Below are 20,341 nucleotides of genomic sequence, written 5' to 3'. Positions count from 1 at the left end.
AAAGTACTCATTAATTACCAGCCAAAATGAAGAATGTATAGAGCACCTCAAAGTTCACTGACACAGGATGTCTATGTGTGGGTAGAAAGGACAGTGAACACTGGGTTCTACCCACATTTTTTCAAACGCAAAAACTAGAAAATATGAATTCTAAAATAGGGTGCAGAAAGTGCTCATCAGTAACCAGCCACAATAAAGAATGTATAGAGCACCTCGAAGTTCATTGGCACAGGATGTCTACGTGTGGGTAGAAGGGACATTGACCACTGGGTTCCACCAGCATGTTTTTAAATGCAAAAATATAAAGTTCACTCAAACTCTAAAATAGGGTGCTGAAAGTACTCATTAATCACCAGCTACAATAAAGGATGCATAGACCTCCTCAAAGTTCACTGACACAGGATGCATATGTGTGGGTAGAAGGGACATTAAACACTGGTTCCACCAGTATTTTTTAATGCAAAAACTTGAAAATTCTAACATAGGGTGCTGAAAGTTCTCATCAGTAACCAGCCACAATAAAAAAGGTATTGACCAAGCTGTTTCTATTTGGCATTCCCTAAATTGCAGAGAAATGTAACCACGTGATGTTTAGGGTTCTGTGGGGACTCAGAACTCACTTTTTAATTGAAAAGCTGGTTGCACAGGAAGTGCTCAGAACCATAACCACCTTCAAATAGAGTATAAACTGAAGTCTTCGTAAGGCAGAGGAGTTCATTTTCAAATGTAAGCATTTTATATTTCAAAAACGTTTCCATAATAGATTGTATTATGAGATAAAAATCCAGGTATTTATTTGTTTTTCAAATACCCAACCACAATGTGCCTACCGATTGTACTATATTTCAGGATTCTTTTTTTCTTTAAAAATGCATGAATTGCCAGATATGATGCTACATACGGAGGATGTAAAATAAATAGGATGCAGCTCCTGTAGGAGAGAAGTAGTTGCAAATAATGAGACAGAGTTACTTTTTGTTTTCATTGGTACTCTTTCTGGCATCAGTGCTTAGTTTAGAAAGGGAAGTCATCATTACGTTTTGCTTTATTCTCTCACATGTATATATAGTTTCAATATAGTTATACAAAGTATGTAATAAAAGAAGAAGGTGCTTTCAAAAGTAGGACACACCACCTACTCAGGAAGCTGGGGTTGGGGCATCACTTGAGCTCAGGAGTTTGAGACCAGCCTGGGCAGCATGGTGAGACCCTGTCTCAGAAAAAAAAAAAAATTAGGACACAGCAAATTTGGTGAAGTAGAGGCTAAACCACCAGCCTCACCTACTCTCTTCAAGCATCGCTGTTTTCATAAGTGCGGATTATTGAAACAGTGAAGTTTGCATATTAACGTTGAGAAATTTAAACATTGAAATTGTTGGAAATTTGATGATTGGAAAGTTATCTAAAAGACGGAGGTGAGAAGGCATACGGAAAGAAAACTAACAATACTTTCAAATTTCTACTTGTGGTTTTACAGGTATTTGTCTTCTGGAAGCCGGCAACCTAAAAGTTGGTGAAAGGTGTTTTTGAAAGTTCTAGGCAAAGGCTTGGGGTAAGGCATAGAGATTCTTAATCTTAGCACAGTGCATTGCACATAGTAGATGCTCAATAAATGTTGGTCGAGTGGTGCGTCTTTCAAATACAGAGCAGCTCTAAAGACTCCGTTTTCTTGATTTTGAGTCCCATGCTTTTTCTCGTAATCTGTATTTCCTTCATCAATTGACCAGAGTCATTTTCATCTCTGCTCCGTGAAGAGAATGCTTGGGAGTATTATATGCTTAGGTGCTGATTTATTTTTCTTTTTATTTATGTGAAAACTCCATTCCATCGAAGATAAAAGAAATGCATAGTGAACAGTTACTTATGATTTGCATTCTGTATGGAAATTTTCTAGCTCATCGATTTTGTCATTTTTAATTTATATATTGTGAGGATAATGAAACCAAGTAAATTAAGAAGAGTGAAGAAGTGTGTAATTCCTAGCATGTATAAATAGATAAAAATTTAAGTTTCCAAACTAAAATAGGATTGGTAATGAGCAATGCATTGTATTAGCGGGTCAGAGATAAACACAGAAATGAATAAAGATGACCTCAACTAGAAAGCATCATTTCCAAGGACATGAAAGGTAGAGAAATCCCAACTTAAATTTGTCTTCCATTATTATCAATGTGCTCCTATTGAAGCTTGATTATGATTGCCACATCATACATTTACTCACATGTAAACGGCAAATATAAAAACGGGATATCAAAAAAATTGTAACATACTTCAAAAGTGTATGCTTTCATGATTCAGATGAAATCCACTCTCTTTTTTATACATTAAGCTTGGAGTGGAAAATGCACAGGATGTGTGACACATGATTGACACACAGAAAGAAAAGAAAAATAGCCAGGAAGCATAAACAGGTGGCATTTTCAGCAGTTAAATAGATACACAATAACTACGAACTGCAAGATTTTTTTGCAGCCTGTTTGAAGTTTTGGTCTGAAGATCAACATGGTTGTCAAATATTTACTTTGCAACTCAGCAGTTGTTTGTTATGTAGTATTAAAAAGTATATACAACTTTAGTGCTATTATTACAGGAACAAGTTCACCACTGCTACAAATGTTGAAAGTGCATTTATTTTCTTACTATTCTATCAGTTTCTCTTTGCCATTCAAATGAACATGGTATGACCAAGTTAATGTTGCTTTTAATTTTTTTAATTTTAATTTTAATTTTTATAGGTGCATAATAGGTGTATATATTTATGGGGTACATGAGACATTTTGATACAGGCATATAATGTATAATAATCACATCAGGATGTATGGGGTATCCATCACCTCAAGCATTTATTCTTTATCTTAAAAACAGTCCAACTATACTCCTTAGGTTATTTTTAAATGTACAAATGTTATTTTTAAATGTATAAAGTATTGTTGACTGTAGTCACCCTGCAGTGCTATCAAATACTAGGTCTTATTCACTCTTTATAACTGTATTTTTTGTACACATTAACCATTCCCACCATGCCCTCCACTCCCAACTAACCTTTCCAGCCTCTGGTAACCATCCTTCTACTCTCTGTCTCCATGAGTTCAGTTGTTTTAATTTTTAGCTCCCACAAATAAGTAAAAACATATGATGTTTGTCTTTCTGTGCCTGGCTGATTTCACTTAACATCATGATCTGCAGTTTCCTCCAGGTTGTTGCAAATAATAGAATCTCATTCTTTTTTATGGCTGACTAGTACTCCCTTGTGTATATGTACCATGTTTTCTTTATCCATTCATCTGTTAACAGATATCTAGGTTGCTTCCAAATCTTGGCTATATTGAGTAGTGCTGCAGTAAACATGAGAGTGCAGATATCTCTTCAATATATGAATTTCCTTTGGCAGGAGTATATACCCAGAAGTGGGACTGCTGGATCACATAGCAGCTCTATTTTTAGTTTTTTGAGGAACCTCCAAATTGTCCTCCATAGTGGTTGTAATAATTTACATTCCCACAAACAGTATACAAGGGTTCCCTTTTCTCCACATCTTTGACAGCATCTGTTATTGCTTGTCTTTTGGATGGAAGCCATTTTAACTGGAGTGACGTGATATCACACTGTAGTTCTGATTTGCATTTCTCTGATGATCAGTTACGTTGAACACCTTTTCATATGCACGTTTATCCAAAAGAACAGTCTATGGGATTTTTGGGTCATTTTCACTTTCAAGGAGAGGTAGCGACAAAGAGTCTCTGTTTGACCAAATTTTGTTTAGGCCTCTGATCCTTCTCCTAGGTCCAGTTCCTTACAAGGGTGCATTTCCTTGTAAAGGCCAGTTTTAGCAAAGAACCTGCCAAGTCAGATTAGCCAAAGTAATATCGTATAAAATAGTCTTCAAAAGAAAGAGGATAACCAGATATAAATTGCAACATTTCGCAAGATAGCAGGGTCAACTCACCAAGAGGATATAAAAAGCCTAAATACATATGCCTCGAAAAACAGATCTTCAAAGAAAATAAAGCAAAAATTAACAGAAATAAAGGGACATACAGACAAATCCATAGAGCTGGAGATGGGGACAATCCTTTTTCAAAACAAAGTGACAAAAAAAATCCCAAAAACCGTAAGTACATAGATTCAGGTTGGAAAATACAGAGTATTTGAACCACACTATCAATCATGTCAACTTAATAGATATTTATGAAACACGATATCCCACAACTTACACACTTTGCAAGTGTCACAGGACTATTCCTTAGTTCAGCTAAAGACGGGGTCCTTGTCCATCCCATGGCCACGAAAATTCAGGCTCGCAGACTATTTGAAGGGTGAGTAAGACAGGGTTTTATTGGGTGAAAAGGAAGAAAAGGAGGAAGCAGGGACTCTCACAAGGCCGGAGTCCCTGCTACAGCACTTTCTGCCTGGCCATTCAAATCTCTAGTTGCCACAGGAAGAGAAGGGGCCAGGCTCCTCCTCCCTGCAAATGGTGTGAACTTCCTGAGGCTCCACCTCAGTGCGCATTCCTCTCAGTGTGCAATATTTCAAGATTTATGCAATACAGCTAAAATCACGTGAAGAGAGAAATTCATGGCTTTAAATACAGTTAAAAGAAAGATAAAATATCTAAAATCAGCGATCTAGGCTTTAAACTTTAGAATGTAGGAAAGGAACACTGGCTAAAGTCAAAAAGAAAACACAGGTCAATAAAAGAGGAAAAATAAATAACATAGAAAAAGCCAAAACCTTAGAAAAGCAAAACTTAAGAATATTTATTTGGAAAGATCAATAAAATTGATAAGCTATTAGACTGATCAAGGAAAAAAGAGAGAAAACATGGATTACCAAAATCAAAAATGAAAGAGAGGATATTGCCATAAATTCCACAGAGATAGTAAGGGAATATTATGAATGACTTTATTCTTAGAATTTTGATAACGTAGGTAAAATGGATGATTTTATTAAAAACACAACTTGCCAACACTGCCACAAAAAATAGACATCCCAAATAGCACTGTATCTGTTAAAGGAACTGAATTTATAGTTAACAACTAGCTGCCACCACCGCCCCCCTCCCCAACCTGCTCCAAAATCAACCACTTTGTCTTGACTCGGATTCTGTGGTGAATTCTACTGAATACATATTTTTAAAACAATCTTAGATTAATTTATTTAAAAGGAGGAAGTAATACTTACAGACTTTTAAAATAATGAAGCCAGCATAATCCCAGTACTAAACCCAAAGAAGCAGTTTATCGACTAATATCACTCATGACAATAGATGATGCAGGAATTCTCCTCAAAATTTTAGCAGATGGAATCTAGCTAAATATAAAAGGAAGAATGCTTCATTACATTGTGAGGTTGATACCAGGAATGCAAAGTAGGTTTGACATTTTAAGAAGAGTGTAATTAACCACATCACTAGCAGATTAAAAGAGAAAAATACTATGATCATCTCAATAAATGCAGAGAAAGCCATTCACAATATCCAACATATATTCACAATTTAGCACACACATTCAACGATAACAGAGTAGAAATAGAAGAGCAAGTTCTTCCATTGGACAAAGAATACCTTTAAGAAACCTTCAGCTAACATAACACTTTAAGGTTAAATATTGAACACATTTTATCCTAAAATTGGAGAGAATGCCAGGAAGGATATCCCTCTTAACACTTCAAATGAAATTTGTAGAAGATGTTCTAGCTGATCTTATAGTACAAAACAGACGAACAGGAAGATAGGTAGATAGATAATGGGTGGGTAGATTGAAAACAGACATGCAAATGATAATTTATAGATAATTAGATGGATGGACAGATAGGAAGGATGGATAGATAGAAAATAGATGGATATTACCGACAGATAAAAGAAAGACATAATAATAGGTAGATGGATAGATAGAGGGATATGATAATGGATATGATAGATATAGATAAATAGATATGCTAGATAATAGATGGATAGGTAGACATGCTAGATAATAGATACATAGACAGATGGATAGATAGAGATAGATGATGGAACAAAGTTTGAGAAAGAAGAAATAAAATTATTCACAGGTGGCATTTTGCAGGTAGAAAATTCAAAGAAATCTATAAATAAACCCCTGGATCCTATAAATGAGTTCTACAAGTTCCGAGACTGCAAATTTTCCATACACAAGTAATAAACAATCACCGTATGTGATTAAATTCCATTTACAATTGATTGTAAATCACTTTTATGTACAATAGCATCAAAAGACACAATGCATCTAAAATATATTTAAGAAAAGTTGTCAAAAACATCTACTCTGAAAACTGCAAAACAGTGCCAAGTTGAATTAGAGAATCCCTAAGTAGACAAAGAAATATACCCTGCTCATGGGTTGGAAAACTCAATATTGTGAAATTGCCAGTTATCCCTAAATTGATCTATAGATTCCAAACAAATCAAATGAAACACCCAGAGTACTGTTTTGCAGATATTGGCAAGCTGAGACTAAAATTTAATGTAAGTGTAAAGGATCTAGAGTTGCCCCCCCCTAAAAAAACCTTGAAAATAAAGGAAAAAATTATTTGACCTGATTTTAAATGTATTATGAAACTACAGTTATGAAGACAGTGTGTTACTGGTATAAGGATAGACAGAGACTGACAGAATAGAGTCGGTAGTTCAGAAATAGACCCACTCATACTCACAAACAATTTTGACCATTGCATCACACAAATCATTGAGGAAAGCTAAGAGGCTTTAATGACTGGGCCTGGCTTCACTAGTAAAGGAAATGTGCGTCTTCATCCATTTTTCACACTGTCCCCTAAAATAAACTCAGAACGATTTGTAGACTGAAATATAAAAGACTAAAATGATAATAAAAAGTAAATAAAACTAGAAGATGACATGGGAGAATGTCTTTGCAACTTGGGAACAGACAAAGATTTTCTGAGCAGAACACTAATCTTATAATAATAATATAAACTGGAGACATCAAAATTTAAAACTTTTCATCCAAAGTAACATTAAATAAATAAAAAGGGAAGGCATAAAGTGAGCAAATGTATTTGTAATATAAATGGCTAACAATGAACTCATAGTCATATTTTACACAAACAATATATATCAATAATAAAGGCATAAACAATTCAAAAAAAACCAAGAGTTTTAAACAGACACATATAGGAACAAAGATATAGGACTGTCCAACACACTCATAAAATGATTCTCATTATCATTACTTACTAACAAAGTGAAAACTAAAACAACCATGGTATGCCAACATGCACCCAATAAAATAGCTGAAATTAGCAAACTGTCAACACCAAGAGTTGGAGAAGACATGAACTACTGCAGTTCTTACTAGTAAGGGTGTAAAACTGTGCAATAACTATGTAAATTGGGCAGTTTCTTTTACGACCAACAATCCACAATTCCCATCAATACACTTTTATGCAAAAAACAACACATTCACTAAAGACTCCAGTTGAGTAATGTTTTCACATGAATAGAAACACCTACATTTATAAACTCATTGGACTGTACATTGAAGTTCAGCAAACTTTACTGTATATAATTTTATTTCAGTAAAATGCACAAATCCTAGGTCAAATATCATAAACACAAAAATTCCAAATGCTGACACTGTTTTCAGTCAAGCTCCAGCTCAGTTTTCTGTATGCAGTAGGAAGGTGAAGAGAGTAGCCGTTTACTTAAAGATGATCAACAGTTTTCAAGGTAACATAGGAAGGATGTATGTTGATATGTTTTCACATGTATATGTCCTTTTGTGTGTATATATGCTGTAAATCCATATTTATGGATACAAAGAGAGACATTTCTTCATAGATGCCTGTGTAAACATTTTGGTTGATAGAACAATAAGGATATAAAAACACTTTTTTTCTTTTGAGACAGGGTATTAGTCTGTGGCCCAGACTGCAGTGCAGTGACACGATGAGATCATAGTTCCCTGCAGCCTCAACCTCCTGGGCTCAAGCGATTCTCCCACCTCAGTCTCCCGAGAATCTGGGACTACAGGTGCGCCACCAGGTCCAGCTAATTTTTTTATTTTTATTTTTTAAAGAGAGGGTTCTCCCTATATTGCCCAGGCTGGTTTTGAACTGGTGGGCTCAAGGGATCCTCCTGCCTTGGCCTCCCAAAGTGCTATGATTACACATGTGAGCCAGCGTCCCCGGCCAAAAACATGGTTTAATCTGCCACTATTCAGACCTTTGTGTGGATAATTCAAACTATCTCTATTAGTTATAAACATACATTTCAGAGACAATTCTGTCTCTACATATTTAGAGGCAGCTTTAGTTTACTTGGCTGGCTAAGTCATTATCAGAAGATGACTTCTATCATATAATCCATAAAGATTTCTATTTTACTGCCCTAAAATTCCCTTCTCAGTAGGTTGCAGTAATAAGACAATTGATGTCCTGCTCCTTGCTTAATAAGAATCTGAAAAATTAAAACCATCAAACGATAAGAATCTGAAATGGAAAATGAAAGAAAATACATTATGTCTACACACACACACCCACACACACACTCACCCAATGTTGTGTAGTGAACTCCTCATTAGAGACTTGTTTTTCAAAACATCAGCTTCTATGTTCAAGTAAAGTCATGCTGAGATGAATGCAATTTATAAAACTTATTTTCCAAACTTAAGTGAGAAAGGCTTAGGTAAGAATCTAGAATAAGTCATGCACCGAACATTGATTATTTCAAGAATGGATTCTCAGAATGACTTTGGCGACATTGGTTCCAGATCTGGAAACTACTTGATGATTATTTGCCTAACTTTTGTACAGAAAGAATACATGGCTTAGAGAAGTAACTGGGAATTATCTAAGTAGTAAAAACTATTGTCTACATGTTCTCCTGCCTCCTTAATTATTCCTAGAATCTAAACTTAAAACAAGGCAACTCATTTATGCATAAACTTTATTTCAACATGAAGATCTAAACAGAGATCATTTTCTTTATCCATTCATCTGTTGATGGACACTTAGGTTACTTCCAAATCTGAGCTGTAATATTATAAACAGTGCTGTGACAAACAGAGGAGTGCAGGTATCTCTCTGATATACTCATTTCCTAGGTGAAATAAGCCAGGCACAGAAAGACAAACAACGCATGTTCTCACTTATTCATTGGGAGCTAAAAATCAAAGCAACTGAACACATAGACATAGAGAGTAGAAGGATGGTTACCAGAGGCTGGGAAGGGTAATGGGGGGCTGGTGGTAGGGAGATGGGAATGATTATTGGGTACCCAAAAAAAGAATGAATAAGACCTACTATTTGACAGCACAACAGGGTGACTATAGTCAATAATAGCTTAATTGTACATTTTAAAATAGCTTAAAGACTGTAATTGGATTGTAACTCAAAGGATAAATGCTTGAGGGGATGGAACCCCATTCTCCATGATGTGATTATTACACATTGCATGCCTGTATCCAAACATCTCAAGTACCCCATCAATATATATACCTACTATGTATCCACAAACATTAAATATTAAAAATGATGTTAAAAGATAGGAAAGAAAACAAAAATAAAAATAAACAGATTATTGATCTGCTATGGTGAAAGGTACATCATCCTATATTGTGCATATGTTAAATCTAAAGCTAGTTATCACTATCCATCCATCACGTAAAGCAGCAAAAAAAAAAAAAAGACACAAAATTAGAAATGTCAAGACTCCATATTTTTAATAAAATAAAATACTTAAGGGAAGTTAGGTACCTGAAATATCTACAGATGTGTAGACTCCTTGAAATACTACCCATCACTCATGTTTTTAGCAATATACAAAGCTCTCAAAAAAAATCTAGTATTTTCTAACATGAAGACGTTTAACACAAACGCTGCCTTTTCTAACTGTTGTTCAGAGATTTTAATAAATGTGTGATTCCCGAAACAAGTATCTTTTTAAAAGTCCTATCTAATGTAGTAGCTAATTTAAAGCTCTGAGTCAATGTTACATTGCTTTAAAGTGTGTATATATATATATATATATATATATGTGTATATATATATGTATACTTTATATATACGATAGCATTTTATAAATAAGTTTTTCACAGGGGAAGAAACTACCGCATTCTATGTTACAGTTTCCAGACTCATCCACTGGTATTCTCAGTTAGGGTAAATATGGTGCCAGGGAAGGTGGATGTCAGTTGGGATATGTGGTCCAAATACAAAAAGTCCCATTTCAGTTCAAAGAGAGCAGATAATTATCCATCCAAAGGAATAGCAGAGGGGACCAATATGCACTTTTATTTATATACATTATGTATTACATACATAAACTCAGGTAATATTTTAAAAATAATAATTTCATATTTGTGTTTAAACATATGAAAACTTTTCATTGAAAGCACCGGTAATGAAGAGACCAACTCAAAAACAGGAATCAACGTTTTGAATGGACACTTATAGGAGCAGTGATATATGAATGTCCTTATGTCATTATTGCTAAGTAGCAACCTGTTTCTATTGAATTTCCAGAAACACAGTTGTATCCAGTATTCAGTTTTTTAGAGTAAACATAGAAATGGTTTTTCACTGAAATAGGCAGTAATAGGATGGAACACCTGTGGCTGCCACTCTTTTTCTTTTCTTTAAAGTGCTTATGATTTATATAGCAAAGCCTTGTTCTATGAGTTGTAATATATTTAATTTCTCAGATCATCAAATATTTAAACTGCAGACCTTACCTGTTTATCAGGTTGTGAGGATATAAGAGATTTATTACTTATCCAAAAGCATGGAGCTGAGAGCCCTTTGTGTAGACCGAATTAATCTGATTTTTAACTGATGGATCAATTACAACATAATTTTTCCAGGCACCTCCATTATGCATTGTTTTGAAAGTTGGGACTAATATCCAAGAGTATTCTATGGACAGTGTCTTTATCTTATCACTAAAATTTAAACAAATAAGTATTTAAATTTGAAACATTTTTCTAGATATTTTGTCCCAAAATATCTGTTTGGAGAAAAAAATATGTTGGGGGAGGGACAGAAAAGAACACTGATAACTTGTAGCACAATACTATCTCTTCTGTTTAAATAAGGAAGTTAATTTGTTTTGTAAATGGCAGGTTGGGATGATTACGGCAGGAAAATGAATTTGTGGATTACAGAGGCTCTTTAAACAAATCCATTGGATTTCTGAGTTTTCTTTGCCTGCACATTTACTGACTTTTTACCATGCACAAGTCCATCCTAAGAAACTGTATTGGGGCCGGGCGCGGTGGCTCAAGCCTGTAATCCCAGCACTTTGGGAGGCCGAGACGGGCGGATCATGAGGTCACAAGATCGAGACCATCCTGGCTAACACGGTGAAACCCCGTCTCTACTAAAAAATACAAAAAACTAGCCGGGCGAGGTGGCGGGCGCCTGTAGTCCCAGCTACTTGGGAGGCTGAGGCAGGAGAATGGCGTGAACCCGGGAGGCGGAGCTTGCAGTGAGCTGAGATCTGGCCACTGCAGTCCAGCCTGGGTGACAGAGCGAGACTCCATCTCAAAAAAAAAAAAAAAAAAAGAAAAAGAAACTGTATTGGACAGAGAAATGTACCCATCCAGTTACAATGGGCATGTGGTTTGCAATTGTATGTTTTACTAAGGAACAGATCAGATAAGCATATTATACATAACTTGTGGGCTGTGTAGATGTTCTTTCAAATGTTTACAACTGTGCATCCCAGGTATTCTGGCTTTAGTGCAAGTAGTTTAATTACATGGTTTCAAGAAACAATGAAAGAAGAGGTACTGAAAGAGAAAATGAAAGTCTATTCAAAGATGCCATATGCAAGGATGAAGAGAAAGGGGAACCATCCTATACAGTTGGTGGGAATGTAAGTTAATACACTATTAGTATAAAGGTTCCTCCAAAAGATAAAAATAGAGCTATCATACAATCCAGCAATTCCACAGCTGGGTATACCTACAAAAGAAATGAAGCCAATATTGGAGGGATGACTGCACTCTCATGTATATCACACTATTCATAATAGTCAAGATATAGAACCACCTAAGTGTCTGTTGATGGATGAAGAGATAAAGAAAATGTGCATATCCACCATGGAATATTATTCAGCCATATAAAAAATGAGATCTTGTCATGTTCAGCAACATTGATGGAATTGGAGGTCATTCATGAAATAAGCCAGGCACAGAGTGACAAATACTGCATGACCTCATTCATCTGTAGGAGCTAAACAGATGGATCTCATGGAGGTAGAGAGTAAAATAATAGGTATTAGAGGATGAGAAGGGTTTTTGTGTAGGCAGATGAAGAAAGATTGGCTAATGTCTACAAAGATGCACTTAGATAGAAGGAATAAGTTCTAGTGTTCAATAGCACAGTAGGGTGACTATAGTTAATAATGTATCGTGTATTTCAAAATAACTAGAAGAATTGGAAGGTTCTCAAAAGATAAATGAGATGGTGGATATGTGAATTACCCTGATTTAATCATGACACATTGAAAGCATGAATATTAGTTCATTTTCACGCTGCTATAAAGATACTACCTGAGACTGGGTAATTTATAAAGGGAAGAGATTTAACTGACTCACAGTTCTGCGTGGCTGGGGAGGCCTCAGGAAACTTACAATCATGGTGGAAAGCAAAGTGGAAGCAGGCACCTTCTTCCCAAGATGGCAGGAGGGAGAGTGAAGGGGTGGCCTGCTCCTCCACACCTGTGGGCGTTTCTCGTTAGGTGGAACGAGAGACTTGAGAAAAGAAATGAGACACAGAGACAAAGTATAGAGAAAGAAAAAGTGGGCCCAGGGGACTGGCGCTCAGCTTACAGAGGACCCATGCAGGCACCGGTCTCTGAGTTCCCTTAGTATTTATTGATAATTATCTTTACCATCTTAAAGATAAGGGAGTGGCAGGACAATAGGATCATCGAAGGGAGAAAATTAGCAGTAAGACATATGGACAAAGATCTCTGTGACATGAATAAGTTCAAAGGAAAATGCTGTGCCTTGATATGCATATGCAAACATCTCCATAAACCTCTTAGCAGCATTGCGCCAGCAAGTCCCGCCTTATGCCGTAAGGCAGTTTTCTCCTATCTCAGTAAACAGAGCAGACAATCGGGTCTCACACAGAGATGTTCCATTGCCCAGGGATGGGCAGGATTTTTAACCAGCAAGCTGTCTTCAGGCACTTGTTTAACAAAGACACATCCTGCACAGCCCAAAATCCATTAAACCTTGAGTCACCACAGCACATGTCTCTTGCAAGGACAAGGTTGGGGGTAGGGTCACAGATTAACAGCATTTCAAATACAGAACAAAATGGAGTCTCTTATGTCTACTTCTTTCTATATAGGCAGAGTAACAGGCTGATCTCTCTTTCTTTTCCCCACAGGAGAGAGAGAAGCAGGAAGTGCCAAACAGCAATCAGATATCGTGAGAACTCACTCACTATCACGAGAACAGCAAGGGGGAAATTCACCCCCAGATCCAATCACCTCCTATCAGGTCCCTCTCCCAACACCCGAAGATTTCAATTCAAGATGAGATTTGGGTGGGGACACAGAACCAAATCATATCAGAATGTATCAAAACCTTATATGTATCCCATAAACATGTACAACTATTCTGCATCAACTGAAAACATGAAATTTACTACCCAACAAATATTTATTTCAAAGAAAAAAGCAACAACCCCTCCCCCACCCACACACACAAAGATGCCTTATGGATGTAGTTCACCACTCAGTGGTCAAATGGTGTTTGCATCTATGAGGTGTTTTGAGGCACCTTGTGAAGTATATATCAGAACTGTCTACTCCCAGAACACATGGAGGATCTGGTATCCACTTATCCTTTGGTCTCTGGCCCTCATTCATCAGGAGTCACCGCTCAGAGGAAACTCTTCCTAGAAGGAAGTAAGAAGTTCAAGGTCAGCTACTGTAAGGCACAGCTGCATAAAACGAGTAAAAACCTACATGGATGAACCATCTCAACAGGAGCTGCAGTAATAAATGGGCAAAGGCTGTGGAGAGCACCTAAAACTGTTCATAAATACATGTATGCCCTCACTTCTTCCTCCATAATTCACTTACATTCAGCAAATGTTTACTGAATGTCTACTATGTGAAAAGGTCCATGTCTCTCTCTCTGTCTCTCTTTCTCTCTCTCTGTCTCTTTAATCTCAAGCAACATTATCAATCTCATAAAAACCACAAGTTCTTCCTGGAAAAATACAATGCACACGAACTTTTGTTCATAATCCTTGAAGGTGGATTAGAACTCCTGGAAAACTAGCTCACAAGTAAAAGTTCAGTTATATAGCACCATGCTAAGCACTTGAGAGGTATTAATAGGATGAGTAAAACCTTAATTGTGTCACTGAGAATGCTTTAATTGATGGAATAGAGCCATAAGCATGTACCAATGTTGTAAGAGATATTGAAGACCTGTGCTAGAACTGTAGATACATTTCTAGGGAAGCCACAAAAAAAGAGCACATGATTATTTCTAACTGGGGCAACATGGGTAGTTGTCCCATACAACTGCAAAATAACACATGATAGGATCTCATTCTTTTTTATGGCTTAGTAATATTCCATTGTGGATATGCACATTTTCTTTATCCATCATCCACTGATGGACACTTAGGTTGTTCTATAACTTAACTATTATGAACAGTGTTGTAATATACATGAGAGTGCAGTCATCCTAAAAAGAGAGCATTTTCTTGTGATGAAACAAGAAGCACGGTAATAACAGTCTCTGCCTTGCTGAGGAAATATGAAAGCAAACCTGTTGTGTGTGAGTGCATGCATGCTTGTGCATGTATGTGCATGTGCATGTATGTAGGGAACACATGCGAGCAAGTGTTATGTATATGCAGGCACACGTGTGTGTTACCATATGCAATAGGAAATTTTTAGATTCAAATACATGTATAAGGGGGCATAACTGATTAATTGATCTCATTAATTAATCTAATTAATAAATTATATTCCAGATGGACCCCCAAGTTCCTCCTGATGTTCTGAGTACATGCATCGGTTTTCAAAATGTTACTTTTTCTACTTTAGGAAGACTATACTGAGATTTGGTCCAAAAATTAAAATCCCCTTTGAAGCCAGTAGAGAGACTCCTCACCCTCAATGGTTGAGGTTCCAGAGAAGAGCAGCAAAGCCTATAAATAGCAAACTTACTAAACAAATGCTAGGAGTACTGCAAAGAGCTCCTTGAAGTCTTCAAGGACCTGACTCGGTATTCATAAAAATACTATGGAATTTACACTTCAGGGAATTGTTAGTCCAAGAGCTGGTTGAAGATAAGAATGCAAAGATTATTAAGTTCCAGATTTTTAAAAATTTTAAAATAGATTCATAATGGGTAGCCAAAAGGATTAGGGAAAATTGAGGGTAACATTAGCAGAGGCCCATGTGCTTGATCTCAGGAAAATATCTACCTAGATGTACCAAGGATTTGATTCAATTGTAGTATTTATATCTGAGACTAATCAGGAATTCATTCACGAGGCAATTCACAAATAAGTGTATGAGTATAAAATTTAACATGTTAAGAAACTTCAAGGAAATAGAGTGGGAAATACTTTATTTATTCAATAAGGATTTATAAGGCATTTACAAAATGCCAGGCCCTATGTTCCTGGGCCCACAGTGCTAAAATGGATTGAAAATGATAGACAATTATTATATAAGCAACAAACATGGTAAATATTAGAAATGATTGGACTCATTGCCATCTTGAATGGCAAGTTTTGTGAGATGCAGTTTCGTTATGTCATACAGTTTTCTGTCAAACTCCTGGCCTCAGTGATAATCCTGAACCATTTATCTATCTATCACATCTCTCTCTCTCTATTTATCTATTCATTCTAACAATCAATCTATCTATCTATTATATACCTCTATTATCTACTTACTATCTATCTTGATCATCATCTGTTTAATTATCCATATATCTATCATCTCTCTACCTACCTTTCCATCCATCATCTATCTGTTATCTGTCTATCTCAATATCTACTATATATCTATCATCTACTACATATCTGTCTCAATATCTCCCATGTCTATCTTTCATCTATCATCTATTTCTATATGTATCCATCATCTATCTATCAATCATCTATTATCTATCATCTATCTAGCATATCAATTTTTCTATCATATCTATCATCTAAATATCATATCTATCATATCTATTATCTATCATCTGTCATCTCTACATATCTATCATATATATCTATCATCTATCTATTAATCTATAATATTTATCTCTTTATCATATCATTCATCTACCCATCGTATCTATCTATTATCTATCTATCTATCTATCTACCTACCTACCTACCTAGTATCTGTCTGTGTATCTATCTAACTTCCTGTCTTTCTATCCTATCTAGCCTATTCAGCCTTGGTTTCTTATTTGAAACAAAGACAAGTAGGCACACCTCCCTTCGTCTATTAGCCTGTTCAAACCTCCAATTATTTAACTGTTCTTTAATTTCTGTGGAGCTTGTACTAGGCAAGAGAACTGAAAGCATCCAATAGACTCTCTAGCTCCTCAGGGCACTAACAGTCCAGTGTACAAATGAGAAAGACTCAATGAAACAGAGATAAAATGTCCTGCAGTGCACTGAGGGCTTTTTATCACTTTGCCAGTTGTCTAGAAATTTTCTATGGTAAGGAGAAGCCAAGTGAGTAAAATAGCATTGAGGAGGAAGAGGAATAAGAGAAGAAAAAGCATGGGAAGCAAGATAAGAAAGAAAAGGTAAAGACAAAGGTGAGGAAAAGAATAATACTGACAAACTAGCACTGCTGGAGTCTCTGATATAGCCCAGATGTTGGGCTTAACATTGGTTTCATCTACATCACCACAACAGTCACTGACAGGGCTGTGTGAGGAATCTATTACTCCAAGTTCACTGATAAGGAAACTGAGGGTGAGAGAGACTCACTAAGTTGTCCAATGTCTTGCTAAGTGGAAGAACCTGAAGTGGGGTTTGAATGCTCTGCTGTGAGGTTTTAAGAAAAAAAAAAAAAAACTATCGGCATTGGATAAACAGGACAAGCTTGGTATTGGAGAAATAGGATTCATGCCCCTGGATCGGTCATATAAGCTTCCCCAGAAGGCAGTTGTGCTTTGCCGGGCCTGATCCTGAAATCAGTCTGTGTAACAGAGATGGCTAGAGTGAGTCCCTGTGTCTTACATGGGTGTGCTTTTCTTTCTTAAGTTACAGTAGTGGTCAGTTACTGATGTTAAGCCTTTTACTTGAGAGAGGTGGAAATTTAGCAATCAATTAAAAAGGAAATTCTGAAGATTCATGTCTTCAAAAGCATCAAGATCTTTACTTTTTTTAATTTAAGAAAGGATAGATAATTCAACCTTTTTTTGTTTGCTTGTTTTTAAGACACAATCTCACTCCATCACCCAGGCTGGAATGCAGTGGAGCTCACTGCAACCTCAAACTTCTGGGATCAAGTGATCCTCCTACCTCAACCTCCTTAGTAGATGAGACTAGAGGTGTGCGCTACCACATCTGGCTATTTTTTTGGTTTTTATAGAGACAAAGTCTCACTATGTTGCCCAGGCTGGTCTGGAACTCCTGACTTCAAGTGATGCTCCCATCTCAGCTTCCCAGAACTCCGGGATTATAGCCATGCACCACCACACTTGGCCCCGTTTTAAAAAATAATTATTTTACTTAACTTTAGCACTAGGGCTCCCAGGAGGAGACGGTTAGTAATTTATAAAACAAGAGTCTCCCAAGATACAATAACTTGCTTATGACTGAAATTATGATATAAAATACATATAGTGTGAGTGAAAATAAATAAATACATTTATTTTCATTTCAGTAATAAAAATAATGGTTGAATGAGTAATTATGTACAATATCCTTTATAGGCCACCTTTATTATTCTTTAAGATGCAAAAACATCATCCTATTTGTATGTGTATTTGTTATTTCCCTACATGATCTTGTTAAAATTGGAAATGAGTCAAAGAATATGAATATTCTTTGCATCTTCATATTATTTGCATAAAGCATATGAAGATTGTTAAGAGACTGCACATGCCTTCCTTCAACAAATATGCATGGTTAATTGTATTAGGAGCTATGAATTGAGTACAAATTACTGAATAATACCAATGAAGAAATAGAGTCCCTGCTGTCATAGAGACTATGGATCAGTAGAAGAGTAGAGAAAACATACAAAATTATTATATATATTATATACCTCTACCTTGTGCTAAGTGCTCTGAAGGTAAAATACTGGGTGAGAGAATACAGGAATAATGGAAACCTATCTGCAGAAGTTACATGAATCTGAGACATCAGAGGGAGACACCACCAAGGGAACTCCAAGAAAGAAGTGTAGGGCTCTAGACCAACATCCTACGGAGGGAACAAACTTGGCTTTGCCCAGAAATTTGAAGACTTGTGTGTCTGAATCCAAGAAAATCTAGGGGAGCAAGGAAGGGGCGGAGGGAGCTGCCCATGGGAGCCAGGTTAGATGGGACATTGTCAGTCATAGTCACCGTCTTTAGAACTTCAAATACAATGAGACGTGGAGAAAGGCAAGGCCAAGTTTTTGATGTAAAGAGCATCATTGGGTGCTCTCTAGAGCACAAATTAAAAGACGACTAAATGAAATCGTGCGAGTCCAGTCTATGACCCTAGCCTACTTTCACATGATGACTTCTTATGGCAGAAAGAAAAAAAAATCACTCTGAGTTTTGTGGTTTCCCCACAGATACAGTCAGAAAAGCTCCTAGGATGGTGCTACTCAGATAGATAGATAGATAGATAATAGGTAAATAGACAGATAGATAAATGATAGGTAGATAGATAGATGGATGGATAAATAGATGATAGGTAGATAGATATAGATTAATACATGATAGATAATAAATAGATATATATAGATAGATTGATAGATGATAGATGAATAGATAATAGATGGATGATAGGTAGATAGATAGATGATAGATAATAAATGAATGATAGGTAGATAGATGATAGGTAGATGGATGGATAGATAGATATAGATGGATAGATATATTGATTGATTGATAGATGATAAATAGATAATAGACTGGTGATAGGTAGATTGATAGAGATAGAATAAATAGATGATAGCTAGATAGCTAGATGATAGATAAAATAGAGAGATAAATAGATATATTATAGATAGGTAGACAGATGATAGACGATAGGTAGGTAGATAGATAGATAGATAGACGATAGAATAGTAAATGGTTCCTAGCTAGTTATAATAGATGATAGATGAGATAGAGAGATGATAGATAGATAGATAGATAGATAGATAGATAGATAGATAATAGGTAGATAGATGACAGATAAATGATAAGGAGATAAGTAGATATAGGTAGGTAGGTAGACAGATGACAGACAGATGATAGGTAGATAGCTAGATAATACATAGGTAGGTAGATTAGCAGAAAGACAGACAGATAAATGATGGATAGATAGATGATAGATTAGATAGATGGAGAGATAGATGGAATAGATGTATGGATGGATTGATAGATACATTGAGAGACAGACTAGAAAATTTTGGCAGGAGGATTGAATGGATTTTAAAAATAAAAAACACACAATATGCTGTGTATCAGGACTAGCTTGGTCTAACACATAACAAAAACCCAAGAGTGAGCAGCTTGAGGAATTAATGAGATTATGTTGTTGCTGTGTTCTCTACACAATAAACCGTTCAGAGGCATTATGGGTTGTGTGATGTCACCCCAAAATTCATGCGCACTTGGAATCTGGAGAGAAACGTCTATGTGGAGAATCACCACCCTCCGAATTATGCTCAAACATTCACTCTACTAATATATATCATTTCTGGAGATACGTTATGTGTATTGTGTGTATATATACATAGTTATATATGTATTAATATATACAATTATATATAAATAAATGACAGTTGGCCAACATAGTTGTTAGGAACATTGACCTCTAGTGCACTCAAAAATCCATGTACAACATTCAACTCCCCAAAGCTTAACTATTAATAGCCTACTCTTGACTCAAAGCCTTACTAATGACATATACAGCAGATCAACTCATATTTTGTATGTGATATGCATTATATACTATATATACCGTATTCTTACAGTAAAGGTAGCAAAAATAAAATGTTAAAGAAAATTATAAGGAAGACAAAATATATTTACTGTTTATTCAGTGGAAGTGGATCCTCATAAAGGTCTTCACCTCTGTTGAGGAGGCTGAGGAGGAGGAGGAAGAGGAGGTGTTGGTCTTGCTGTCTAAAGGGTGGCAGAGGTAGAAGGAAATCTATGCATATGTG

This window comes from Theropithecus gelada, chromosome X, assembly GCF_003255815.1.
Source record: "Theropithecus gelada isolate Dixy chromosome X, Tgel_1.0, whole genome shotgun sequence".
NCBI classification, from domain to species: domain Eukaryota; kingdom Metazoa; phylum Chordata; class Mammalia; order Primates; family Cercopithecidae; genus Theropithecus; species Theropithecus gelada.
Note: the sequence above shows the minus strand (reverse complement) of the source record.